Source organism: Zootoca vivipara, chromosome 8 (genome assembly GCF_963506605.1).
Source record: "Zootoca vivipara chromosome 8, rZooViv1.1, whole genome shotgun sequence".
NCBI classification, from domain to species: Eukaryota; Metazoa; Chordata; class Lepidosauria; order Squamata; family Lacertidae; genus Zootoca; species Zootoca vivipara.
In genome coordinates this window covers 30941641-30961093 of record NC_083283.1, presented here as the reverse complement: position 1 = coordinate 30961093, position 19453 = coordinate 30941641, and positions in this window count along the sequence as shown.

The window sequence follows — 19453 nt, the reverse complement described above, 5'->3', positions numbered from 1 at the left end:
TTACAGCAGTAAAAATATAGAACCATACAATAAATGGCGAAAAAATGTTAAACGGGTATCAAGTAACCATTGTGGAAGGGATGCATTCTGAATTGCCTGCATAGGCCTAGTCAAATAGAAACTTTTTCAATAGGACTTTAAAAGGTGGCACAGAAGGTCACTGCTGAGTCTCTATTGGTAGAATATTTCACAGGACTGGGCCAATGACACTAAAGGCTCTGTTTCGTGTTGGAGCTCTGACATTGATTGGGCCAGGAATTTGAAGGAGGTGCATGAGACAGGTGTTCTCCAACATCGATATCCTACTCCCATATTTCTCAACTGTCCCGTTCTAAGTGGGACATCCTAGAATTACAGAAGCCATCCCGACTTCTGATTGGATTCCGTAACATTCTGGTTTTTTTGGTCTGGTGCTCGGGTGCGAGTCAGCTGGTTCATGCCAGAGTGTCAGACCAAAAGACACTTGTTATTTGGTCTTGCACTCTCACATAGTTCAGGATTAAAAAAAACACGTGTCCTGATTTTGATCAGTGGAATGTTGGAGGGTATGCACTCCAATGTCAGAGCTTCATTTCCAGCAGTGGAGGGGTAGATCTGATCTATCCAATGGCCTCTAGGACACCCTCCCAGAGATCATAGCCTTGCACCCTAACTCATATGGTAAGATATAATCATCCATCATTTCTCTGCTTGCTTCTGATAACACAGAAGTCAAAGAAGTGACCACATATGTAGAAACTTCCAAAGAAGCAGATATTTGGCACTGGATGAGGAACCCACGGGGGAAGCACAAGAACAGAGCCAAGTGATGTAGCCACCAGCTGTATTTACATGGAGAAAGTGTGGATATATATTGAAGGAACCTTCATTGCCTTTTTGCCATCATTCATTTTCTTGGCCCATTACCAGTTTCCTTATACTGCTTTCTGACTGAGCTGACTGTAGCCAGAAGTAGTCATGTGCATATTTGGAAAGGTTGCCTTTGAAGTCTGGAAAGTCTGCAAAGCGGGTCTTTCTACTAAGTGCCAGGCAAGGATTTGGGCGCCACGAGGCCTTCGATCCATTGTATACCTTATGAATGCAGATGTGCCAGTGGCTCATTTATGCTTCAGTGCTACACATACATGCGAAGAGAAGAATAGAGGCAGGGTGGTGATGTGTCCTACTTTAGAGAGGACAGTCCTCTATATGAAGGGCTGTCAGGGGACAGTGAAGGAGTCCTTTCTTGGAAGGATGCTCCAAGTCTGGTTTAAAGTAGAACCATAAGATGGGAGAGCCTTGGTGTTGCCTTGGTGTTAGCACCTGGGCAACAGAATGTGCCAGGATTGTGCTGGGAAGGAGTTTGGATTTTTCAGATGTGGCATTATCCTGGTTCTCTGTCGTGCCCTCAAACTTTGTAGAAGGACCTCTGGTGAAGCCTACCTAGTGAAGTCAGTGGGCACAAGTCCATAAATGAGGTGGTGGGGGCACTGCTGTTATTAAGAGGTCATCTACCCATGAAGATGTGACTGTATAAATAAAGCTCTCTGAAACTCATTCCAGCTTGCTTCTCCTGGTGACATTTCACAAAACAGATCTTAAATCCTATAGCATCCGAGACTTTTAATTAAAGCTTATCGTCATGTCTAAAAAGCTGATTCTTCCAAAAGACTCCACAAGAATGCAATGGCATAAAAGGCATGGACCAGGACTGCAGAACTTCCATGCAAACTGGATATTTTATCCAGAATGGCAAACCTTCTGCATGTGAACCAGACCTTATGGATCATGGCAGGTGGGTACACATGTACTCTGCTATTAAATAAATAAATAAATATCCATAGCTTTGCTACAAGAGACTTATTTGCATGCACATCAAACAATGTGATTGGAATAACCTGACTTTTTACAGGAAAAGCTTGAATGTTTCTGAAGTATTTATATGTTTCATAAATATTCATAGCTATTATTCACCGTTGACAAGCATTTCTTGAACTGCCTTGGCAAGAAAAATTTACAATCATTTTGAGAAGTAGCTGGAACTGATAACTGGACTGCTCGAGAACTTCTAGAAAAATGAAATATGATCCTTTAAAACACACACACACACCTCTGTGATGATTGCCCCAGGAATGACATCCATGGAGGACAACGAGATTACAGTCTTCAAACCGTAATGAGAATGGCTTATGTTTGCTATTCCTCATGCAAGCTGCAAACCTGTCATGAAAATGGATTGCCTCGGTTTGGTACTATTTTCTGTTCTTGTCATGATAATAAGACATCAGAAGTTTAATGTTCAATATAGCCCGTGAAATACAATAGTATATAAAGATGTGTGGATATTAAAATGCTTGCAAGAGCAACCTCTAGCCTATATACCAGTGTAGCCAAGCTGTGAAATGATCACGAGGACTCCGGCTTATTACCTTTCTCTCTGTGAGATTTATTTTGTGGCTTTAAAGAAGATGTACAAGCGAGGTAAGATGGAAGAAACTTCTACGTTTGCTGGGTTGCATCCCTATTGAAAGCAACAGACACCGAGTTCACCTGACCCAAAAGCAATAGGACAAAGCTCTTTCTGTAACTCTTTCCATAGAGCAGGGACAGGGTGGCCCACCAGATTAGATGTTGCTTGACTCCATCTCCCATTTTCCCTGAACATTGGCCATGCTGGCCAGGGCTGGTGGAAGCACAACAACATCTCGAGTGCCACCTTTGCCACGGAGCTTATTAGTGCATGAGCTCGGAATCCCCAAGGGATCTATTCACTACTTCTTACCCAGACAACAATCAGGACTTCAGTAGTGGGATTCCTGCATTTCCACTGTTGCGATGAACATGAGCTCCATTGGCTATAGCCATACAGTCTCTGTCACTGTGCCAGAGAAACATCAGTTTCACAGTACACAATTCAGCAAGCAATCGTAGAAGATAATCTAGAGGAAATCCAGGCAAAGGGCTACAGTCTCCAAGAGGCAACTATTGCATGTGCAGTTAAAAGTTTATGGCTGAATTCTGATTTTTAATCATAGCCACCAAGAACGTGATTGGAGCCTGCCTGTGTGTGTGGAGGTGCCAATTGGATATTGACTTCTCATGTGAATGACCAGCAGCATCAGAGGCAGGGCAGGTGTGTTGAGTAGACAAGGATAGAATGTGTGCTTTTTGTTCCTCTACATGTGTAGGGAAGCATATCCTATGAACTCTCTGACTTCTCAAAGTTCCACTGGCCCTCATCCCCTTGAATATGAGATACTCCTCCAAGGTGTCAAGGTTCAGGGAATCCTATCCCTCCCCCAGTGGCAGCCAAAGAAGCAGATAACATGAAGAGTCCTTACTACATAATTTATTCAGTATTCACAGAGAGAGACAAAGGAACATAGTCCTTATTCAATAATGGCATTGCTCCGAGTAAAGCCCAGCCCCCTCTGTCTCTCTTATCCTACGTCAGCTAATCTGAGCTTTCTGCCTCTGAGCTTTTTGTTCTACTACTCTCAATGCACACCTAGTCCTGGGAGAGAGGGGCTCAGTGTCTCCAAAGACAATGAATCAGTCAGCTGTCTCTCCCCTGGTGGTGCTTCTTCCTGCTGTTTCTCTTTCAATATTTCCCCGCTTTCCCCCTCTGCAGTCTCTGAACTATGTCCTTCTGCAAACCACTGTTCTAAATCTATACTGTCCTCCTGTTCTTGGGAAGGTTCAGGAGAAGGGGGGGCAGCCCCCACCATTCCTCCTCAGCCCAGCCCCTGACACAAGGCGAAGACACAACATTTTACATTACACTCAGTAAGTTTTATGCTCTGCTTTTTCTTTGCAATATAATATCTTATTTAATAAGAGTATTGCCAGAAGGCTCTGAATTTGCACTTGTGCTGTAAACATGAGATGGTCCATTTGATACACTGCACACCTGGAAATGCAGCACACCTGGGAATTAAAGGAAGCATAGAGAAAAAAGCATGACAATCACCAAATTTGATGCCAGGGCACTGGACTTCACCTCTGCTGGCTTCTGTGAGATCTATGCAACATTGCAGGGGGGGGGTCAGTCAGAAGAAGGATTTTGAGCAGAAAAACAGCAGGCTGGAAAATGGGTAAGCAGTGCTCTCCCTTCCCTAGACTAGACTTCTTCGCTGCTCTAAATTTTCCAATCCTGATATTTTTGTATAGGGGAATCTAAACCCCAGGAGCCAAATGTGGTTCTCTACCTGTGGCTCTGTGAGGGGAATGGGGGTGGGTGTCTAATAACACCCTTAACAAAATACAGTTCCCAGGATTCTTTAGGGGGATTAATGACAGTTTAAAGTCGTACAATAGTGCTTGAAATGTATGGTGTGAATGTGATCGTAGATTGGATAGCCTTTGAAACAAAGGACTCCTTTGAAGAGAGGCCTGTCCTCTGAAAAATAGGACACACATCCCCCCCCCCCCCGCCCAGCACTTGGTCTCAGTTGCACAAATTTGTGTGTAATAAGTAGTTAGCCAGTAAAAGAAAGTTATTTCCCCACTCCAGCAATGATTTTTTTCTGAACAAGTTACAGTGGAAAGGGCCTGAGTACAGACATTACGTTAATTGTGGAAACTGTGTCACTCACAGCCTTAACCATAGGTTCATAAATAAGAGGTTTCGTATGTGTGTATACAGTTTCTAAAAACACCACTAAAAGAGGACTTGTCCCTACATTCTGCAGTTAAAATTCACAGTAGAATACTTGTCCAAGCCTCTCCGCTTGTTGAAATGCAGCCTTTCTGCTTTGATTCCTCGGTCAAGAGTGAAAGGGGGCGAAAGCTTTGGGTTTTATTTACTATGTCACGGTGTTAAGATAAGCCTTAAAATTACTTTTTTTGGGTGCACAAACACTGTGATTTCCCATTTAAAAAGGTTATTATTAAAGGGATTTATTCAGTGAAACTTTGGGGACATTTACTTTTTCGAGCAACCAAACAGTCTAAGTCAGTCTCGAACAGTTTAAACCCCAAGTAATTGGATTTTCTGATGGCTCCTTCCATGATTATAGCAAAAGCAGGAGATGCAAGATAGCAATTTTCACCACTGGGAAAACTCTAAAGCTCAGCTAACACAAGAACTTTCATCTTTGGTACTTCATTTCTAAAATGAGATTTGCTTGTTTGCAGCTGGCTCCTGGTGTCTTGAGTCGCCCTCCCCAAACACCACAGCAAAGCGGCCTCTGATGGGCCTCATCCTACCAGGGTTACTTGCTGCCAGTGGCAGCAGCCCATAGCTCTGTATAGGACACTTGTGACACCCGCCATTTTAATTTCTCAGAGGGTTACACCAGAGTGCTGGACCTTCAGAAGCTCTGGTGCGACCCTGCTGAGAGCACCAGAGTGAGAGTCTTTTGGAGCAATCACTCTGGCACGAGGACCAAAGAAAATGGGACATCTGGGAATCAAGCACAAGCCAGGATTGGCTTCTGTGATTCTGGATGTCCAACTTAAAACCGGGCAGTTAACGGGTATGAAAGCAGCAACGTTTGAGAGCAACATTTGATTTCTGTTTGAACCCAAGGCTGTGTGGCTTTGGGAGAAACAAGACCCTTTTGGGGGGCTACTTCTGTGAACCCCCTCTATTGCAGGTTCAAGTTGTATATATGTACTGTATAAGTAAACCATATGTCATAAAGACACCACACTCTCTGCTGTACCTCATTCCCAAAAGGAAACACGGACCCTGGGTGAGCGCCTGGGACCCCTGAAATCTCACACAGCTCAACGATTGGGGTACCATGCAACAGTACTGTGATACCCCTTTATATGCATCCCCCCAAGAAGTCTGAGAGCTGTAGTTTGTCAAAGGTGCTGACAGACCCCTAATCCCTTCCCATAGCTACCCTTCCCAGAGTTCCCTGGAAGAGAGAATAACTATGAAACCACATCTGAGATATTTTACTCTTGTGAGGGGAATAGCAGGTCTCCTAACAACTCTCAGTACCCTTACAAAATACACCTCCCATAGTTATTTGGGAGAAGCCAAAACTGCTTAGTGGTAGTGATATCATAGTGCTTTAAATGTATGGTGTGACTGCGGCCTGAGCTACACTCAGAGTAGGCCCATTGAAATGTATATAGTTGCCAGTGTATAGGGTGTTGGTCACCCCTTGCCTGGCATTTTCAGAAGCTGGAAACAGGCGCTGAAGAACTCATCAGGTTCCACTCACCCTCCATATTCAGTGAACATGTTTTGAAGTGTGAATTGGGATTTTGAGTTTTTTTCTTATCTGTGCAAAACAGTTGCTTAAACCCAGCAACACAGAATATCAACTCGCACAGAGGCTAAATCCCAAAATTAGAGTTACTGTGCTGAACCCTTTTAAAAAAGGTCACACCATCAGACCTGAAATTCCTGCAGCCAATCCTGGATTTTCTAGAGAGGTTGTGCCTCTCAGTGGCAAGGGCAAATCATTCTGCACATGCTCAGAGAAACCTTCTTCATCACTTATGTATGTCTTCTATGGCTGAGGTATGGTTGGAAAAAAACAGGCTCTGTTTTGAGCCCTGTCTCAGACTGGAGCACTGAGTTTGCAGTGGTTTCTGTCCATATTTACTCTCACAGTGTTAGGAATTTTTAAAATATATGTTTCATTGCTTTCTTCCCCTCGGAGACAGCCATCCTTATTTTTAACTCCCTTTTCCCATTTGGAATCTGTGTGCATTTGGGTTTTTTCATTCGTTCTCCTGTGTAGGTCAAATGTCACCTTTATTCTTACCTTCAAGGAGGTTTACTGACCCACTTTAGTTATTCTTGATGCGCTCAAGAAGACAATGTGCCAAGTGAATCACAATTTTTAAAGACGAATCCCCATCAGCAACACACACGTGTCAGTGTTAGACCCTCTCAACTTGGTTTCTCTACCTGTGGGCAATCTGTTAACATCTCTTCTTCCTGGCTTTGCTCATGTGACGTATTTAGTTATTTATTTATGTTAGCTGTTGTTAACCCACTTACCCCAACAGCCTTGAGGCATCTTACTATAGAATTTTAAAAGCATCAAAAATAAAATAAAACGCAGAGCAAGACAGCATACAACAACCCTCTCTCTCTCTTTCTCTCTCTCTCTCTCTCTCTCTCTCTCTCTCTCTCTCTCTCTCTCTCTCTCTCTCTCACACACACACACACACGTGGGACCCTAAAAGGGTGTGGTTGTGTATTGTTGAATTATTATTCAGGAGAGTCAGATTCAAACCCCCACTTAGCCATGAAGCCACACTGTGGGTGACCTTGGGCCATTCACACTATGGTCAATTCCACATCATACATTTAAAGCACTTGTATAGCACTCCAACATGCACAGAGAATCCCGAGAACTGAAGTTTGTTAAGGGTGCTGGGAATTGTAGGTCTGTGAGGCCAACATCCATAACAAACTACAGTTCCCGGGATTCTTTTTCGGGGGGGGGGGAGAAGTGGTATAATAGGAGTGCTTTAAATATATTAGGTGAATGTGGTCTCTCACTTATCCTAACTTACTTCACAGTGTTGCTGTGAGGATAAAATGGGAGGCAGACAGACCCATGGACTTGAGCTTCTTGAGAGAAATGGCGAGATACAGTAGAATAAAGAAAGAGAGCAGGTCAGAAAGTATTAAAAGCCAAAGAGAACAACAGACTTTGCTTGGTACCTGAAATAAAGGAGAGAAGGCACCAGATGGATATCCCTGAGGAGGGCATTTCACGATTTGAGAATAACCTCTGAAAAGGCCATCTCTTTGGTACCCAAACACCAAGCCTCTAAGTGAGCTGGATGTCTCCGGCAGCTGAGTCTCATGAGAGAGTAACAAATTGTGAGTCATTTCACATGTTGTTGTTGTATTTTTACTGCCAGGGAGGGAGGGAGGCACTTGTGAAACTTTCTGCTTTAAGTACCAAAATAATTTGAGCTGCCATGGGTACTACCGTATGTATCTGGACACGAAACGTGGGAGATACCATGTGCTACTGCAGGAGCCATCTGGAGAAGAATTTCTTGAGAAGATAATAACTGGAGGCTTTATATGGAAGGTGGATTTAACTTCTAACCCTGTATCCCCTCTGATGCCCATGTCTCATATGCGCACCTCAACCCATCACGGCATCTTACTGCCTCCTATCAAACAGAGCAATGTGATCTGGGAAAGGTTGACCTGATCAGGGTAACCACAGCATATCATCCCACAATTTTTATAGCCACAATGAGTGATATTTTCTAATGTGCTGTGTTATTTATTCACCCAGATTACAGCTATTTTATCTAAGCCTTCCCATTAGCAGAGATTTACGGGGACAAGAATTCAAAGCTTATATTGCCATCTTGTGTTGGGCAGCAGAAATAACAGCCCCGTTCCTTCTATCAGTACCATCGGCTACATATAACCAACCTGAGGGCATGCTACCCCCTTCAGATGCTTCATACTCGAATTATATTTGATTGTCACCCTTAAAGGCTTCATGCCAAACACTCTTAGGCTGATCATGCATTGGAATCAGGTGGTAGAAACTGAGGTGGTGACAAGCGTCATCTAATCCAATGCCCTGCAATGCAGGAATCTTTTGCCCAACGTGGGACTCGAACCCACAACTCTGAGATTCAGAGTCTCATGCTTTACTGACTGAGCTATCCCAATGATTTTTTTTTAAAAAAAAAAATCACTGTAAATTAGCAGAGGTAAAGTTTCTCACCCAGCCCATCCCCTGCTATGCTAGGTTTTTTATTGTTATTATTTCTGTTAAAGGTAACTTTAAAAAATAGCCTCTCCCACCTGCTGTATGAAGCAGAAGAGTCTGTTCTTCTGCATCACACTGCTAGAGAAGTGAAATTTTTCACAGGGGAACGGTTAGGGCCAGAGGCACCAGCTTGCGAGGGCAATTGTGGGAGGGGGACAACAACATCATGTACGTGAGCATCACACCTCCCTCCCTAAACCAGGCAGAGGTGTGTGATTCCTCAGCTGAAGTAGGCTCAGGACAGGTGAGGTTCACATGCCTCATCAAGCCCAGATGCTGCAATCAGTAGACAATGTATAAAAAGGAAGCAGAGCTGAGGTACTGTGTTTTCTCAACTTCCTGTGTTGGTTGGAGCACAGCTTGGACGTTCCAAGATTGTGCTTATGTGGGACTGACCTCCAGGTTTCCTGCCCCTGGATTGGCTGCAGAGTTGGATACCTGGCCTGGTGAGATTTTGGATTTCTTGGTGTTGTCGAATCGTACACACCAGTGGGACTTGCTACCAGGTACCCCGTGATTCCGGGACAGCAAATGCATTTGAATTTCAACTTGCTGCTTCATTGGCCTAATCCTTGCTAATTATGTACAAGATAGATGGTCTTTTGTGCCTGCCTTCCAATATGGCAGTGCCCTCTTCTCCCTTTACCTTAAGAGGGTGCACAAAGAAGGGGAAGGGTTGAACCTCTGTTGTAGAGCATCTGCTTTGCATGCCAAAGGTCCAGGTTCAATCCCTGGCATCCCCAGGTAGATTGGGAATGTCCCCTCTGAAGCTCGTTACAGGTTCGTAGCCGTGTTGGTCTGACGCAGTCAAAACAAAATAAAAAAATTCTTCCAGTAGCACCTTAGAGACCAACTAAGTTTGTCATAGGTATGAGCTTAGTTGTCATAGGTATGACAAACTTAGTTGGTCTCTAAGGTTCCTCTGAAGCTGTTCCCAGTCAGTGTCAGCAATGATGGGCTAGATGGACCAGTATAAGGGAACTTCTGACGTTCTTATATTGCTATGAAATGACAAAAGGATCTTGAAGGAAAGTGATGCACTAAGTGTCCTCCCACCACAGAGCCTTTCACAATGTCAGTCTAGCAAAGTGTCCATCATCATGCCATTGATTTCAATGTGAGAAAGCAGGTAATTGAATGTTTACCTTCTCCCAGAAAGGTCAATTGCAAACATGAACTTACGGGTCAAAGGAAAAGTGACTAAAATGTGGGACACCATTTAGGGTGTGTGTGTGTGTGTGTGTGTGTGTGTGTGTGTGTGTGTGTGTGTACGTACGCGCGCAAGCTCCAATGCTGAGATCACATTACAGTGGTACCTCGGTTTACAAACACAATTGGTTCCGGAAGTCTGTACTTAACCTGAAGCGTACTTAACCTGAAGCAAACTTTCCCAACGAAAGTAATGGAAAGTGGATTAATCTGTTCCGGACGGGTCCACGGAGTACTCAACCTGAAGCGTACTTAACCCGAGGTATGAGTGTAATTGGTTCCGGAAGTCCGTACTTAACCTGTAGCGAACTTTCCCACTGAAAGTAATGGAAAGTGGATTAATCCATTCCAGACGGGTCCGCGGAGTACTTAAACTGAAAGTACTCAAACCGAGGCGCACTTAAACCGAGGTATGACTGTACTTGAGGCAGGGACAGGAATTTCTCCACCTTAACTGACTGCATGCCCAGTTAGTCACCAGGAAGCAGTGTGGTGTAGTGGTTAGACTCTTCATACTAGAACTGGGGAAACCCAGGTTTGAAAACTGATCCAGCCATGAAGCTTGCTGGGTGATCTGGAACCACTGAGCACCTCTCAGCTAAGCCTACCTCATAGGGTTGTGAGGATAAAAGGAGGGAGATCATGGCGTCCTGAACCACTCATTGAAGGAATGTTGGCAGGGGGGGGAGAAATATAGTAAATAAAGTATATTTCTCCCCCCACTGAAATAATGGGAGGCATTGTCTTGGAGAAAACCAATACAGTCTGTCAGATTGATGGGCACTTCAAAGTGACCCAAGGTTCTTTCTCAGAGGTTTCATGAGCTTGTGTATATATGCATTAGATCGCTTGTTTGGCTCTTTTAAACTGAAAACTATTTGCCAAGTGCCTTTACTTAATGACAGTGGACACTGACAAGGGAAAGGGGGCTTTCAGTAGAGGCTCCTCAACTGTGCAATGTCCCAGAGAAACCTCTCTAGAGCCTCCATTAACAATACCTTTGTAGTGCCAGGACTAAGGTTCCCAGCTCTCCTTTAAATTGCAATGGATGCCTTAAGAATTGCTCCTGTTATCCCAGAAGGACAAACATCCACATATGATTTGCATCTTCCCTGAAGACATGGGGAGTGGAGAAATCGCTCATTTACCAATAAATCATTTCTATGTGTACACATTTTTTTAATTGCCTAGAAGCGAGAGGCTATGCCATCTAACCAGGTGCACAAACATGCACTGGCTCAAACCGTATAGGACATGGGTGTGCGTCTCCCACAGTACTCTGTAAAGCAACCCACTCTGGCTCCGAGCAATTTGAACGCAGCCTGATCTCACTCAGACTTATCAGTCCAGTTTGTTCTCCCCAACCCCCAGTCACTATTGGGAAAACAAACAAACAACAAATGTCCTTTTGACAGAAGTGGGTGAAAATTGCGGGCATTTTATTCTCCCCCCCCCCCAAGCTGGATGAACCTGCCAAATTACAGACAGATATGTCCAGGCAGAGGTTATGCCTTTTAGAGATCCCATTGCCACTGTGTTTTCTACCTGTGCAGCACAATCCTGGCATGCAGATTCATAAATAAACTGAGTGCATAGGCTCATGCTGTACAGTAATTCTGCAACCCTAAGCGCTGCTCTGTTTCCTCCTTAGCACTTCCCTTCAACTTCCATCACACACATTAAAAACAGGTAAACAATGAAATGCGGCTGGCAGGAACTGCCCATTCTCGGAAACATTATTTCCATTTGAATGTGCAAGGTAGTGATTGGTGTCTGGAAATGGATTAACAATTCAGTCTAACGATGGGCGGTTTAAGGAAGCTGGATTGTCATTTCCCGGAATGTCCACTAGATGGCATGGCTAGGTTTCGGAATACTGTACCTTTGTGTTGTGGCGCTTGAACTTGCAGTTTTGAGGATGCCCAACTGCCTCGGGATGGTTACCAACACTCAAGGCCTTTAAGAGATTGGCAGTGCAAGCCTAGACTCAGTGGGTCTTACTCCCAGGCAAGTGGCTATAGCCTCAGGCAAGCCCTTTCTCTCTGCCTTGGAAAACAAATGTAATAATTCCTTCCAATACATCATAAAAGAATTCTTTTAATACTCTATAGAAGGAATCTCTCCATCATTTTAATAAGGATGGAGAGATTCCTTCTATAGAGTATTAAAAGAATTCTTATATTTTAATATTTTGTATCCAACGTTATCAAATGGAAATATTAAATTTCCATTCTGATCAGTATCTGTTTAAACTGGGAATTGTTCATCCTGCTGATTTCAGCGGTTGGAATTTACCAAGTGTTTTCCTTTGATTGATAATCTGCAACACAGCTAATTCTGGGGTCTTTAGACTAAAATCCCATACCTATTTGCCTGGGAACAAGCTCCATTTCTGAGAACGGGGCTCACTTCTGAGAAGACCAGACTAGGATTGTGCTTGTTGATCTGTTTCACCCAGAAATAAGCCCAATATGTGTGCGTGTAAAAGTGTAATTCCATGAATCCTGTGATCTCTAAACACTCATAGAAGTCAGTCACTGGAATCAATGGCAGGTTTACTTATAAGGAAGTATAGGAACCCTTCTAAACTTTACACAAAACAAGGTTGTAGAATTTTGGACTGTATTACCTCAGAGCAGGGAGGGGAGGATACGTGTTTGAAAATACCTCCACAAAAACAAAACGGGACAGAACCTCCACTCCCTGCGCGTGGTAATCTAGCCCATCAGGAACAAAAGTAGCCTATGATAAATCTTCCTCGCAGATGGGGTAGTTCATGGAGCTAGAGTGTGTTGTTTTGGGGGGAGGAAGCTCAACATCTCTCTGAGAATTCTACCACTTCAGCCTGACTTCCCATCCTGTGTGTTGTTGTTGTTGTTGTTGTTGTTGTGTTAAAACACAAGAACAACACGTGCTTTCTGTTATGGAGCATGAAACTAACTGGATCCTAGCTGTTTTCTGGGAAGCGTCACGGCAGGGCAACCGATCGATCTCACGCCCTCACTAAGGTCTTCATCCTATCAGCGTATTCCCTCGGACAATAAACCTCGCTGAATCCGGCTAACTTCTGAAGCCGGCGACATCCGGAGAAATCTGCAGTCTTGCTGCAATCCTGCAAATAAACAAGGCGGGGTGTGGGTGTCCTTCTTTAATGGAGACGGGGGCTACTGTTTCCAAGGAAAGCACGCACATAGCATTTCCTTGTGTTGGCTGGCGGACCTTCCCCCGCGACTGCTGGGTGTGGGGGCTCGATCCTGGGGAGCTTCGCGAAACTGGCCCGCTGAGTTCAGCCCCAGGGCGTGTCCCGCTCCCAGATAGTTGCCAATGCACGTCGCCGTGCTTTGCATTGCGCCTTGAACCAGCCTGCGCCTGTCTCCCGGGTGCTTTATTGCCCCTGCAATAAAGGGGGTTGTAAAAGAGAGAGAGAGAAAGAAAGAATACAGCCTGCTAGTTCAGAGTTTCTGCAGGTGCCTCGACAATTGTGCTCAATTTGAGAGGGTGGGGTGGGGTTAAAGAACAGTTAAATTAATAGGGGAAAGCAAGCCCCTTTGCCAAAGATATTCAGAGAACTTGACATCCGGACCACTTTCTCACGATGGAGGGCTTTTCTGGCTTGCAGGGATCTAGGCAGCGGGGCCCGATCCTTTCCGGGTTGACTTGGAAGCCACGTGCTACCGCGATCCAAGGGGATGACTCCCAACTCAAGCTGCATAGGATCGCAGCGCTCAGGGATCAGCACCTGGCGCAAAATGAGATGTACCCTGGGCCTGCCGTATAAGAATTTTTTTGGGGGGGGAAGGGTGTGAATCAAAATTTCCTATGCCTTATAGTTTTCCAGTTCTGGGGTGTGTGAAAATTAGGAAAATATATACATGCGTGACTAAAGTTGCTTTTAGGCAGCTACTACAGGCATGACTGCCTTCCGCTGGAAGCTGCTACAAGCACCGGAACCTGAGGGGCTTCATCCGCAGCATTGCTGGTCTTTTGGATGGGGCTTTTTAAAGTGAGGGATTAAAGGGAAGTGTTCAGGCCCACGCTTTCTGTTCAGGTCTTGCAGCAGGATCATAGAGGTCCTTACACAACGAGTTCAACGTGACTCACTCCCTAGTCCCTGTGTTTAGAATATGTAACCTAGAGGAGAGCAGCCCCGGTCTTAATTCTGCTTCCTTCCTTCCTTCGAATTAAGCCCCGCGCCATTCAACAGGGCAAGGCAGCTACAGTACTTGGCATCCTCCCTAGCTGCTGGTCTGTTGAAATTATGACCACGGAGTGGACCTGTCTCAAGAAGCGGCTGAGAAATCGGCCTCAATAGGGACTGGGAACCTAGGAGGCTATCTTAAGAGGAGTCGATAATGTGTTGACAATGGCAATTCAGGGTTTCAGGAGACGCATTTCCCCAGATCCATCAGAATTGTACTGGGAACTTTTTGCATGCAAACTATACGTTCTACCATAAAGGCTCTGCCAATCCTAAAATGCCATATAGATTATAGAGTGGCACCAAATCCTGCTATGTTGCGGGTGGGGATTGGGGACCTGTTTATGGATTCAGGAAGGGGCAACAATTGAGGCAAGGTCTTCTCAGATGGTGCGTTCTCCCCGTATTTCACGCCTCCGTCACCTAACCGTCTGTGTAGGGGATACAGTCGTTTATACATAATTACCGGTAGGTGGGGAGGGGTGTTTGTGTGTTTTCAACATTTCCCAAACGATATGAGGTTTATATGAGCGCCCCTCACAAAACTGGACCATCACAGCATCCTCGGTTAACCTCTAGTGAAATTAGGCGTTTGGCTCTTTCTAAATCAAGCCTTTAAATGTGACTTTTTCTAAAGACAATAACACTAGCGAGAGTGGCTGTTGCTTAACTGCTGGAGATTAATTTCGCTTTAATTGCTAGTCTTATTTGACTGCTCCTCTGGTTATCCAGGACAGGGGTCTGCAGACTTCAGGCTTGCGGGGAGGGGGATCTGCGAGCTTATTGGTTTTGCTAGAACACCAAGATCCGCCTGGTGTCAAAAGCCAGATCCTTAAAAATTAAAGGACCCAGAGCCTACGGATTTGCTTCGAGTCCCAAGAACGGACCGGAGCTCGCAGTCTCTTTCCAGGAGAGAGGGAGAATGCCAGCTCTGGTTGCCCCAAGAGCCATTTAAAACCGGAGTGGGTGAAGTCATTTCTTTAAGCAGAGGCTTGACAGCCATCTGTCAGGAATGCTTTGATGGTGTTTCCTGCTTGGCAGGGGGTTGGACTGGATGGCCCTTGTGGTCTCTTCCAACTCTGATTCTATGATTTAGCGGTTGATACAATTGGAAGTCCAAAATGTTTGCAAATCAGCAACTAGCTATAGAGCCAGATCTACCTTGCGGACATTCTGAAGATACAGTATCTAATGAAGAGAAGGGGATACAAAATAGCGTGATTAGACTCCATACAGGATCCCTTGGAAGGCGGAAGTCAATTCCTTTGTGATCCATGGGACTTCATTGCCATGTAAACTGGGAGGAGAGGGGAAGGAAATAGGGCCGTTGATGTGAGTGGGTATTTAGTTTGCTTCTGTGATGTGTGGTTTCTGTGCAGTCCCAGTTGCTGACTTTCAAACGTTGTCTTTCCGGGGGGGGGGGGTGTATGTGGGAAGGTTCATTTGCAATCTCCTTTTGAGGAGACCACGAATTCACGGGGTCCTCGTGAAAGGGGAAGGGAACTTTTCAAGAATTCCTTCCTGGCGCTAGCCTGTTGTTGGTGTTCTCTATGAAAATATGTCCTTTTAAATGCCTGTTCCCATATCATTAAGAGACACAGGAAGGCTTCGCTAAACCCCGATGAATTGTCCTAAATTACCTTCTAACGCGACTGCTGCGACTAATAACCTAACAGTTCACGACACGTCCGCATTGTGCGCTGGTTTCGTACAGCACGCTTTTTGCTGCCTTGCGTTCCCGCAGCCCGATCCTACGCATGTTTGCTTACCAACAAGCCTCGGTGGGGTTTTAATACAAGCTGCACATGAGGCAAGTTGTACATAGGTTCGCGAGCTCCAGTTCCATAGGGTCCGGCTGCGTTGGCCCGCGAGCGCGCAGTTTGAGACGCTTAGGTTCGTGATTTGCAGACCAATGAAATAGTCCCGCGGGGAGATGCTTTGCCAGTCTTAGGATCGGGATCTCATTCGGCCTCCTTGAAGCCCCTCCCCACCCCCGCCGGCATCCCCAACCATTAAATGACAATTCTCCCGTGACCTCGCTTAGAAATATATGGAAACTCAACCAGCTGCATTCTAGTTAGAATTTAACTGAGTTGCAGAAAGAACTATAAATATGTACGTTGGCCCCCGCTATCAGCACCCGGTGCTCGCTTCTCCCAGCATATCCCGGCAGTGAAGCCTTTAAGATCTGCATCCTAAATAAAAATGAAACAGGTAAAGATGCAGCTCTCAAGAAGGCAGTGACGAGGCAAGTTTCACCTGTTGAGTTTATACTTCCAGACCGTTCACTTTTCTTCTCTCCAGGAACTCAGTTTAATTTCACGAAGTAGGCGATACATTCGCAGCCTGGACCCCGGACTCAATTCTGTTCAGGGGTTCATGGCTTTATTTAAAACCATACGGTTCTGTACAGTGAGCAGAACCAAACCCGAGTATAGAAACCTATCCCACCGCCAGCAAAGGTCCTATTTCTCCCAGGGATTTCTATTGCCGCCGAAATCCTAAAATAGACCGAGACCACCCTGCCACCAAATTCCCATTCGTATTAGTACAAGTTTAGGATCGCTTCCTCTAGTTTCACGTGATATGGTTTAGGCTTGGGATGGCAAAGCAGTAAGTAATGTCTCTGGGCATATGCAGAGTGCCTTCTCCGCCCCGCTGAGTAACGAAAGCCTCCCATCCATCTTGGCAGGATCCGGCTTTCTGGGGAAAAGGTAACGCTTGAAAAAGAGTATTTCTCTCTTAAACTAAATTTACCAGCGTCCCATCCCAAACAGCATTTCTTAAAAATGAACACCATTCGGCGGAATTTCAAGTTTGTCACGCGTTAATTGCCAAGTTTCTGAACGAAACCCGGACATCATTTGCGAGGATTAATGAGGCTTCCTTTTTCTTCCTCGGAACATGACCGTGTGTTTAGGATCTTTGTCAATATCGTCGCACAGCCTAGCCTAGAATTTGCTTTGCTGTTCTATCCTCTGTGCGTTTACACGGGATTAAGACTCCCCCGCGATCAAAGATACTTCCTCCGGAATAGAATAGAATCGCAACCCGAGTCCCAGTGGGACTTTAACAGGGGTGTAAAGGGAAGGGGCTGCGGATCCGGCTGAAAAGAAGGCGCTTCGTTGTGGTGGCATCCAAATATCTCCTCCCTTTTGCTTTTGCATCCTCTCGTTTCACACGCAGCTGAATGCAGCGGCAAAGTTCTGAATCAAGGATTTAAGCAGTCGAGCAGCCCTCTGCTTTTGTCAATCTTCCTAAAGTAGAAAAGCCTGTTTCAGGTTTAATTGTTGTTGAATGCCAGCCACGATTATCTTTTTAAAAAGTGAGTCAAGACTCAACCACAGCAGATCAAATAGCTATTTACTGCTGTGGTTCTGGTTTAATTCCGGCCACCATCCCGTTGGTAAGGCTTCTCCTGCATGTATTCGACACACACGAAAGAAACGACCAAGGCAGGCTTTATTTGAGGACGTTTAGCTCCTCAAACCTACACAACACTCTCCAGATTTCAAGTACGGAAAAAGCTGAGGAGTTCTGTAAGACCGGAAAGCCTGCTCATTGCCACGCGCCAAAACAAGCTCGTCCAAGAGAACGCGGGGTGAAGGGGGGGGGGAGAGAACCGCAAGTACACACACACACACACACACACACACACACACACACACACACACACACACACGGTTCTTCCCCCCTTTGCCCCCCATTTGTATGTGTCCTTCCTCCCATGTTATTGGGGGGGCAGCAAACGACAATCTGAAAGAGTATGCATATAATAGGCCTCTAGGTCTGCGCGGTTCTCCCCTACCCATGGCAATCTGGCTAATAACTCTCTGCCCGAACAGGAAACTGCAATAAGCCTCCATCTTGAGAGATCCACCGCCCGATCCTATGCAGAGTTAGGCGTGCAGACTTTCGCTGGTTTCAATCGGTTTAGGCGCAGCCAGCTCTGCTTCGCCTGCTTCTTTTACATCCATTGCCTTGCTGAGACAGGGATCATGTTTAGCTTCCATTCCTACCTCAAAAGTCCTCCTCTTCCAAGAATACTTAGCTGAACATTCAGATCGTTTCACCTGTCACAGAATGCGCGCAATTAATATTCTAATGGGGGGGGGGCATTTGGTCTTTGACAAAAGGCAATGGCGGCAGCCCCCAAATTATGTGTGGCGCATCCGGGGTTAGTGCATCCTTTGCTGCTGTAGCTCAGTGCCTAAGCATCGCACGCAGAAGGTCCCGGGTTCCAATCCTCGCATCTCCCGGTAGAGGTGGGGTTGACCCCTGCCTGAAACCCTGGAGAGCCGCTGCCAGTCAGTGAGGACGGTACTGAGCTAAATAAGCCAACGGTCAGACGTGGAATTAGAAAGCTTCCTATGTTCCTGGGCAAAGCTGAGCTTCTCAATGGAGGACGAGTTTTATCTAGCAGGTAAGCCAGTACCATAGCTGCCAAGTTATCCCTTTTTTAAGGGAAATTCCCTTATGCTGAATAGGCTTCCTCGTGAGAAAAGGGAAAACTTGGCAGCTATGGCCAGTACAGTATAGTATACTGTATAGGCAGGAGAAGACGGGGCAATTGTTGGGTCAGAGCCGGACCCGAAGGCCTATAAATGCAAGAGATGGTTAGGAAAAGCACAACAGAGAACAATATCCCGAGAGAAAGAGAAAGAGAAAAAGGTCAGTCAGGCTGCAATCCTATGCGCCCTCAGCTGGGAGTGAGCGCCATTGAACTAATTGGCACTGACTTCCGAGGAGGCCAGGCAGAATGAGTAGAAGCCACTCCCAAGCGATGATGAATTAGGAGAGCAAGATTGAGGCTGCCAACTGTGCTTCCTCCTCGGACATCGTCTCTATTGAGGCCAAGTCTGACACTATCAAATGTGGAAATGATTCCACCGCGACCCTTCCAAGCCTCTTGCAGATTATAAACCGGGGAAATTGAAATGCTCCTTTCACTGAAAGTTACTCTTGTGAATTATTTGCGGCCGTTTATTCTACGGAGGGATCTGAATTTGCATAGCTGTCAAGATTTCCCTTTTCTCGCGAGGAAGCCTATTCAGCATAATGAAATTTCCCTTAAAAAAAGGGAGAACTTGACAGCTATGTGAATTTGGCCTATGAAAATGGACGCGAGCGTGTACAGTATTAGCTTTGGAGTGAGACAGAATTCTTGGAAAGGCAGTAGACTTTTAGGTGGGGGGCTGGAGAGGTTCGTTTGAATTACCGTACAACCAATTCAGCCTAGGCGGAACACGGTTAGGTCCTACTCATTTGAAGACAATGTTAAAATCCGCGCTTAAATTTATTTCTGGAGGGAAGGGTTCGCGTTTCCTTTTAGTACAGCCCTCACAGG